General features: G+C 40.8%; 1 pseudogene; it reads left to right on the plus strand.

Moving 5' to 3' along the window:
• The first annotated feature begins 620 nt into the window (after positions 1–620).
• On the plus strand, positions 621–8776 carry LOC130135507 (uncharacterized; annotated as a pseudogene).
• Positions 8777–10318: the final 1542 nt, after the last annotated feature.

Below are 10318 nucleotides of genomic sequence, written 5' to 3' on the forward strand. Positions count from 1 at the left end.
AAAGTGGCAATCGTGGTTAAATCTATTTTTTACGGTATCGAATTAAAATATATCAAGGCAATCGCATTCTGAAGAGCATAAAATCCACGCGTACGGGTTTCAGGTTTTTGTAACATCAAAATATGGCGGTTAACGAAATAGTAATATTCACACCATACAATATGCAAATCGAAAAAAAGTCAATTTAAGAAAAATCATCTTCCTGATCATCTTCAGCATCAAGCGGCAATGCCCCCAGAAATTTCACCAACAGTAGCCTCGCCCCCACAAAGTTGCCAAAGAGCTTCTTCCGCTTTTTCCTTTTCTCGATTCCGTACGAGCCATTTCGCCGTTCAGTTCGTCGTCGTCGCCACCTGCGCCATTCAAAACCCAAACAACCCCGACCCGACCCGACCCGGTTCGGTTTGACGGAGCTCCACATCATCATCGCCTTCTTCGCTTGGTTTCGCTTCCAGCGTCGTCTCCAAAGCGAGATTGGGTGGAAATTCTGGCATCGGGAGACGAATCTCCATCCCCGCCCCGTTCGCAGATTCTCCTCGTGCGAGCAGCGATCGAACTTCACTATCCCCAATCTCTTAAATCAAACTCATAATCTATATAAACTCAGAGACCATGTCGACGACTTCCCCTCCTCCTCCTCCGCCGCCGCCGCCGCCGCCGCCTCTTCCTCGTCCTCCTCCCCGCCGTCCTCCTCGATGGAGGTACGATGTGTTCGTGAGCTTCGAGGCAAGGATGTGAGGAGAAACTTCGTAGCGTACCTCTTCTCCGATCTCCGGCGGGCCTCCATCCAATTCTTCAGGTGACGTGGCAAATCGTTTTTCCTTTTTTTTTCCCCATCCAATGGGATTAAATGAAAAAGAAAAACAATAATAATAATTAATAATTAATAATAGAAATCTATTCGGACCACCTAATTTCTCTCTCTTCCCCCCCTCCCGGGTCAGTCCACGCCGCCGCCTCTGAGCTTTGACCTCCGCGCCTCCCCGCTGTCGCCGGCGCGTCGTCCGGATCGTGGAGCGGCCGAGGACGGAGCAAGGCTCCGTGGACGAACCGCCGCGCTGGGTCATGTGCCCCGGCAAAGTCACCGTTCGGATCCGGTCGGCTCCGCCGCCTTCCCCCCGTCGCCGTGGTTCCAGATCTGGTCGGGCAGAGCAGATATGTGCGGCAACGGAGGCGGAGGGGGGTAACTTGAGCGGTGGCGACAGCCGTGCCAGGGGCCGGTATGGGGGTGGCTGTCATGGCGGAGGAAGAGAGAGAAATGAAGGTACTTAACTTTAATGTGCGTGTCAATGCTTTCAGTGACAACGCGAGAGAAGACATTGGTGAAGAAATCAAATCCAAGCTTTTCGAAGCGATATGGCACGCGAGGATCGCCCTGATCGTGTTCTCCAGGAACTACGCCGACTCGAAGTGGTGCATGAACGAGCTGGTCGAGATCCTGGAGTGCAAGAAGAGGTTCGGGAACCATGGCCACCTTGTTGTTCCCATCTTCCACGAGGTAAAAGCCGGAGACATTTCGGACTTCGAGGGCGGAAGTGCATTCGCTCAAGGTTTCGCGAGATTGTGTGGAAAGGCGACAGATGAAGAGCAGATACAGAAATGGAGGGACGCCCTGAGAGAGACTAAGCAATTGACAGGATTCGGCTTGCGGAACGACGCCGGAGGGTACAGCATCTCTCCTTCTTCTTCTCCTTATTCTCCACCATGTTCATTGCGTTATCATTTTGTGGCTCCGATCATCTTGATTCTAGTTTAAATGTGTGTTTGATGTTGAATGTGGAAATTCAAACTCTTTCGAGTTCTTGCCATTTTTTGGGTACCTGATGGGCTCATACGAACCATTTCCGGGGAAGTCGATTTCCCCAATCTAAGCTAGTTCTCGAAAACAGTTTCCCTTCAAACAAAGGGCCATAAGTTTCTTTTTCCTCCTCCTCTGCTATTATTTGCTACTTGCTAGGATTTTCACTCATTGGGGGACTTAATATGTTGATGTTTGCTAATCCTAACGTTGTGTAAACCGATATGCCGAATTTGTCCCCTTAATTAACATCAAAATCAAAAAGATCTTTCTTTAGCAGTTATTGCAAGAGAAATTGGCCGAATATTTCTATTCATGAATAATTCGTTGGGGATCATGACAGAATATGCTACTTCATCGTATATTGCATAAACTGAAAAATGAGATAAGGCGACGGTACAACCTCGTACCGTCTCGGTCTGTCACCTTTATGCTTGCCTTATGCCCATTGTTACTGTGCGTACTTGGGACAATCCCCTGTCCCCAGAGCCAGTCGCCGCAAGACTCTTGTGGAAGCCTATAGGGAAGGTGTTAATATGGTTTTAGGAAGTGACCAGCTCTCCTCATTACCTCTGCATATTGCTTGTTCTTCTTTGCTTTCTGCAATTTTTGCAAAATTTATGTTCCATTTGTCATCTATATGAACCTCATTTATCAAACTTTACAGACGTATGATAAAGTCACCAATCATTTGACAACCAAATGTCAAAACTTATCTACAATATATTACAATTATAGGATATTTTACCCACCTAATAGTAATGGCATTCTCATGCTTTGGGTTTAGAATCCCATGGTTGTGGGTTCGATTTTTGGCCCGGGACACTCAAGATTTTTTTTTTTTTTGCAGGGCGGGCGGGGGGGGAGTGAGCATTGTTGTGAGTTGCTATGCTAATTCCCCTTCTAAGTGACCAATTTACGGTTGTGTCATTGAATCATAAAAAACATTTAGAGTATCTTGGAATTTTCATGTTTCGCTAATGATTAATCTGTCATGGTGGCACATCAATAAATCAAAACAATTTCAGCAATGACTAAGAAGTAAGAACTGACCTCTGTTAGCCTCCTGTTTTGATTTTTTCCATTGCTGTGTCCTGCTGCTGTACTACTGCACTTGTACAATGAATACAAGTCTACTCTTGCTCAATGGATCTCTGAAACAATGTATAAAAAGAGGGGGAGGGAGCGCGGAGACAGTGACCTGGACAGCATAAGTGCCTCCCCCAGAACTTGTAAACAAGTTATGATCGACAACTTATACCATTGGACGTCCACCGGAGGACTCGCAATTTTGTTCTGATGTAAAATAATTGGCTATAGGCGCATGCTACATCAGCAGGAAACTCAATAACAAGCATGATTTACAAGTTGGATGTTTTTTCATTCATATGAATGTGTAAAATCTTGAATATTTTGTCTCTTGGTGCATATTTACATTTATTTCTCTTATAACCTTAACTGCACAACATAGGGATGAAGGGGAGACTTGCGGACATAATAGTAGAGTGCCTTGTGGAGAAAATCCGCTCAAACACGGCCACTCTACTTTGTGAAAACGCAATAGGAGTGGATGTCTTGGTAGATGAGGTGATTTCTTTACTTGGAAAGGGCCAAGAGGAGGACGTCGTGTGATAGGCATCTGTGGAGTAGAAGGAATAGGGAAGACGGTGGCGTCCAGAGTCATTTGCGATAGCATTCGTGAGCGATTTGAGTGTTTTGTTTTTCTTGATAAAATTGGAGAAGCAGATCGCAACAATCTTGTAGGTCTATTAGGTCTACAAAAGAAGCTGCTCCATAATCTCATAAAGGTGGAAGGATGGAGGATGTATGACGACATTCAGACCAACATTGATGAGATAAATAGTAACATGTGCCGTAAAAGGATACTTTGTTCTTGATAATGTTACTAGGAAAGAACTGATTGACTACTTGGGGGCCGGAGAGCGGGAACTGCTGTGTCCCGGAGCAGAATTTTGATCACGACCAGAGACCAAAACTTGCTAAAAGATCTCAAGGTAGACGACAAGTACATCGTCAAAGGTTTGCTTCCAAATGAAAGCGCTTCGGCTCTTTCGCCGCCATGCCTTGAAGAGAGAAGAACCCCAAGAAGGCTATGAGGAGTTGTCCCGAAGTCTAGCTCATTATGCAGGAGGTCATCCATTGTCTCTTAAAAGGCTGGGTTCATCCCTAAACGGCAAGTCAAAACATCAATGGCATCGGACATTGGAGAAGTTGGTTAAAAGCCCTTATCTCGATTCGCTCTTTCGTTCGTTCCTTGTCAGTTGGGCCACATGGAGGTCAAGGCGGTGATGCTTTTGATGATGGGGCACACACTGGGGTGAGGCAAATTAGGCTCTACGGACAGTCAGTTATTGATGCCATCACCATCGACTATGATCAGGACGGGTGTTTGGAGAGATCCTCCCAGCACGGTGGACGTGTCCATGACAATGAAACGGTCAGTTTTGTGCCACTCTAGTAGACTGATTATGTACTTTACTGCTCATCGCTTATAAGAAGGTAAAGAGAGTCAACTACAAGTTCAATATCATTTTTGTGCGCCCATTATAGAATCTACTGAAAAGTTGATAGATAGAAGAATGTAGTAAGGTAGTCAGAGTGATGGTCAACATGTAAACATCTACGGAAGTGTTAGTGTGTTACTGCTTCACGTAACTTTGCCAAGTATGAAGGTTCAAATTCTATCATTCCTTTTTTTTTCTTTTTACGTATTTACTTCGTCCCTTTTGATTTGTTTATGGGACTTTATTATCTTGCCTTTCATTTACCGCAAAATCGGCATGCGGCAGCTTTGCTCACGGACCTACTTATAGCAAAAAACTCTAAACTCAAAACATTTCTTCGTTCCTTTTTCTATTAGGGGATAAGTACTTAAACCAAATTCGGTCAAGTAATTTATCTTTCATGGTAAAGGAATTATATTGATCCAAAATAACACAAAAGCAATACATATTAGCTGTTAGATGGATGTGATGATGGTAACACTTACAAAAACTTTTGCACTTCTTGCAGCTGGTGAGATTGGATCATCCAAGTGAATACCTAATTTCTATATCAGGCCATATTGATGATTATGGTGGTCATGATGTTGTCCGGTCTCTCAAGATCCCAGCAACAAGAAGACGTATGGACCATTTGGATCTGAACAAGGACAGCCTTTTGATCTCTCACATTCAGATGGAAAGATTATCGGTTCCCATGGGAAATGTGGCAGCCATCTCCCACTCAATCGGAGCACATTTCGGGGCCGATTTCTCCCACGTATCCATTTGATGTCGTGGGGACCATTTGGTGGTGATAGTGGTATGGACATTTGGGACGACAAAAATATGCGGACGTGAGGCAAATTGTCATAGGCTTCCATTCAGCAATTAAGTCCATCTCTATCTTATATACGATGAACACGGACGTCCAATTGGTCCGTTCACACATGGCCCAAGTGGAGGAGGCCAAACATATAATGAGCTATGATATAAACATTTATCAACATCGTCTGTCTGGATGCAATGTGATTTTGTTGATGCCCTCGATGCTGTATTTTTTCTGGTGAAGTCTAATCTTCATTGTTATAGTAGATAGTTTTTCTTGAGTTCTTTAATTGTTATCCTTTTTCTTTCTCGGATCAAGCTTGACCATCCAAGTGAGTACTTGACTTCCATCTCGGGCTACACCCAAGAAGTTTCCGAATGCACCATTTTTCAGTCATTGACAATCCATACTAATAGAAATGATCATGGACCGATCGGAACAGCTACTAATGGGAGGCATTTTTCATTTCCATACACTGCGGTAAAATTGTCGGGTTTCACGGGAGTTGCCATGGCTCTCATCTTGAGTCCATTGGAGCTTTTTATGAGCCGATTCCTCATATTCATCCTTTTAAGGTTTTTGACCTTTTGGAGACGACGGTGCAGATCGTTGGGATGATGGAAGATACGTTGATATAGAGAGGATTGTTCTTCGCTGCTCAGACTTCATTTATTCCATTGATTTTGATTATGTCAACACGGATGGTTCTATTCGATCCACTAAGCATGGTCAAAATCTTAGGGACATATATATGAGGTTGGTAAACTAATTTCCTTTATTACTTTTTCAATGTAAGGATCGGAATTGTGGAGGTTTCGATTGGAAATCGATTGAAATCAGTCCCTAGGATTTCATAAGGTGGTTGCTTGTAGTTTTGAAGATAAGGCCGCCTGAGAAGAAACTTTAGGAATACAGGTTTCTTTATTTTGCGAAAAATAAATAATTTTGAAAAATATATTTTCAAAAATGATCACTTGTATCGCTTACAAAAATAAAAAAAAAACGAAAAAAATTTTCATCGTCCATAACATAAATTGTTATCGATAATGATTAATTATGATAAGCGATACAAACGATCATTTTTAGAAAATATTTTTCAAATCATTTATTTTTCGTCAAATAAATGAAACCTCAATATTATTTTCTTTGTTTTTGAAATAGAGGACGTGAAGTCTCGTGGAGGAAAAGAGAAGTTGATGATTTATATAACCTTTTAATTGATTATATTGGTTTGCATCATGTTTCCCAATGTTATGCAATGATTCATATCCATTGAACCCCTATATGATCTTGTTTAATGACTTGTAATTTGCAGTTAATTTGCGTTACCCGCATGAGTTTATAACCTCAATTTCAGGTTTCTTCGCCGGGCGTTATCAACTCGCTCACATTTCGAACCAACAAAAGAATATGGGGACCCTTTGGTAGAGAGGAAGGGGAGTACTTCTCTTTACCATCAGAAGCTGGGAAAATTATCGGCTTTTCGGGACGGTGGTGATTCTCTCGAATCTATTGGAGCACGTCGAGTTATACCTAACAAGCTCTATCCCTTTAAGTCTCGTGGGGTCATTAGAGAGGTCAAATCCGTCATTTTGGGATGATGGCGATAAGCATACCAATGTAAGGACAATCATTGTTGAATTTGAAATAAGCAAGGGCCATTGATCCGATCAATCACATTTCAAAAGATGAAGAGGAGAACAAAGAATTGTGTCAATCGGAGACTCATGGTGGCATTGATCAAAACAAGTTTCATATAGTAAGGAACGTCGAGATCCATACGGTATGTCCCCTCAGCATACAAATGCTTTGGAAAATCTTTTAGAACTTGCATTGCCAAGATTGGGAGGACTCTTTCGAGACTTAAATCATGAGTTTAATGGTCACATCTATTATTGCAGATCAAAATACATGATCCAAATGAGTATATGACTTCAATATCCGGGTATACGTTTCAACCTAACAAAGAAACCTACGGACTTACATCTCTCACTTTTCAAACTAACAAAAGGACAATCGGGCCTATTGGTGTTGAAATGGGAAGGCACTTCTCATCTCCTGCAACGGGTGGCAAAATTGTTGGATTTTACGGGAAGAGTGGTACACATCTTGAAGAAATTGGAGCACATTTTGAACCGATTCCAGATCTCTACCCAATTAGATCAATTGGGCCATTTGGAGGCCAAGGTGGACGTGATTGGGACGACAAGAAATTCAACGGTGTGGTAGAGGTTCTGTGGACGTACAGCGATGTCATCCATTACATCATGTTTGTGTATGACAAGAGTGGTGAACAAGTTCGCTCAGGTATGCCATGGTGGCCACATCGGAGAAGACAAGGCCAAGTTCACCATGGTTAGTGATTTTCTACCTCTCCGATTCGGGTGCATTGTTTACTTACTCATATCTCATTGGCAAAGACAATGTTGATATGTGTCTCGGGTCCTGATGATATCTTGAATTAAACTCGACAAATAGATCTTGTTTATTCCACTCGTCAATTCTAAGAGATACTTTTTAAATTGCAGCTTTAAATTGGACTATCCACGGGAGTACTTGACATCGATCTCCGGTTACAAGCAGAGAGGATGGTGATGACAACTACGATAATGCTGTTGTTCAATCGCTCTCATTTCACAGCAATAGAGGAACATACGGTCCCTTTGGCAAGGAGACAGGAAGTACTTTGGTATCCATCGACCGGGACCAGAATCATTGGCTTTTATGGAAGACACCGGTGAGACTCTCCAATTCCATAGGAGTGTATGAGCCCATACCGCACCTGTATCCTTTCAAACGGTTGGACCCTTTGGAGGCTCTGAAGGGACTCTATGGGATGATGGAGTGCATACCGATGTGAGGGAATTTTACATAACTGAATACATAGGAATTCACTCCATCAGAATTGCGTACGATAACAATGGTTCCTTCGTGTTAGGCTCTGAGCACGGCAAAAATGGCCACCCTCGATGCAGCAGGGTTAGTCTCTCTCTCTCTCTCTCTCTCTCTCTCTCTCTCTCTCTCTCTCTCTCTCTCTCTCTCTCTCTCTCTCTCTCTCATGCATACATGTTGCTTTTCATAATGTTCATAGCTTTATGTAGCACAGTATTTTGCATCGAAGACCGAGGCACTTCTTATTGGCATCGGTATCTCGAGCTTTCATACGTTTTCACAAGCAAAACGTGTTTCGCTTTGCTACTCTTGCAGGCCATTCTAGATTATCCTAAGGAGCGTCTAGTTTCGATATCGGGATTCATGAGCAGAAATGGAATCAGTCCTCGCACTGTCATCCACAACCTGAAAATACTTACCACGAAGACCACTTATGGGCCGTTCGACTTTACTATGGAGCAGGGTCAAAGGGAGATAATGAAATGGTAACGGAATTTCGCATCCCATCGGAACCAGCGCGGTGGCAGGATCGTTGGCTTTTTCGGAAGGACAGGATCACATCTTAATTCTATTGGAGCGCGTCTGGAAACCATATTAATCAAACCTCCTCCCTCCCCCCAAGCCTTTTTTCTTTTCTTTCTTTGCCTTGTGATCGTAAGAATCTTCTTCTTCGTTTCGTTTTTTGAGGTGATGTTGACATTACTCTCTTTTTCTCAAACGATGGTCATGGCAAGCGTAGCATTATCTGATAATTAGCTGCGAGGATGCCCCGAGGCGCGACTGAGGTTATATTAGATGGGAAAGTTAGTCTTAAAAGAGAGGAAAATGAAGATAATAATTGCATGAATAGTCATTTTAAGGCTATTTTTGAATTAGAAACAGAGATACATACGAATACATGAATAGAGTACTTTCACCATAACATAAAACCTCGGATTCTTTTATAGACCCAAGGGTTATTCCGCACTCCATCTTCATGCTGTCTCATGAATTGGGAGCGAAATTGTCAAACAATCGATTTTAAATATGTATATAGCACGTGTAATATGTGTTGTACACAATTCACATCCAATATAATTCATTTGGATATAGTTTGTCAATTTTTCAAAACTAATAACAACTTTTGTCTAAATATATGTCTTCTTGATAGTTAATTTTGTCGATTTGTTTACCCAAGAGTGACGTGCAAAAGAAGATGGAATGGACTAGGACAATCATGTGAGATGGGAACTCCTTGATTCCTGCACTAAAATTGAGTAAGGATTTATGTTTGTTATATTTTATATTTAGCTACCGCTAATATAATTTTAAGTTAAATAAAAATAAAATTTGTAGAAAATGTAATTAATATTATGGTCTTAGTAGCTTCTTGTCGGAAATTATATTTACTATTTGTTTTATGCATAGCTATAAGACTAATTTATAGATAGTTTAAGTAAACACAAGTTAATAATGTGAACTTATCACTGAATTATGATTATTGTGTCATTATTACATTATTATTGTTATCACTGGTTATCCATTGAGGAAAAAAAATAAGTTTACTATTTATTATCAACTATTTTAATTTAAAATAAACGCAATAATTAGATTAAATAAATAATAACTATAATTATCATATGGGACCAATAGAATTTAAGACATATTATTAGTTTCAACTTATTAGCTTACGCACTATTTTTTGAAGCAATATCTAATCATAATTCAATTAATAATTATGTTCTATATATTATTATGAGACACAAAACATTATAATCATTTATAAATTGTAGTAAATTTTCTATTACAAAACTCATGAAATCGAATTAGGCAAGCACCGGCCCAAGTTTGATGTAAAATGAGTGGAAAGTGTAGAAAAGTACTTTTGTCAAGAGAATAATTAATCCTTACAAATCATAGTCCTATGTGTCAACCTTCATATATATAGCAAACCTATAGGAAAGACATAGTTATTATATATTTACATAGATATAGATTTTGCAAACCAAACTTAATTAATATTTTATTCTTATTCATGCTTTAATTTATTTCCATAAAATAGTTATTATGTTCCTATCTTATTCGATTTTGCAAGCTAAAGGTTTCGATTTGGTCTATGGTTGAGCAGAAGAATGCTTGGACCATATGTGAACCAAATGTGTAATTTTCGTTTGGCACCTTCAGAAAATGAATCATGAATCCCTAGCCTAAGTTTCCAAAAAAAATCTGCTCTTCTTCTTTCACCTTTTTTGCCAAAAATTTGCTCATCTTCTTTTCTTCACTAAAGTAAAAGAGTTTTAAAAGAAGCCAAAAAAGAGA

This window comes from Syzygium oleosum, unplaced genomic scaffold (genome assembly GCF_021117445.2).
Source record: "Syzygium oleosum isolate NSW1041296 unplaced genomic scaffold, Sole_v2.1 Sole_v2.33, whole genome shotgun sequence".
NCBI lineage: Eukaryota > Viridiplantae > Streptophyta > Magnoliopsida > Myrtales > Myrtaceae > Syzygium > Syzygium oleosum.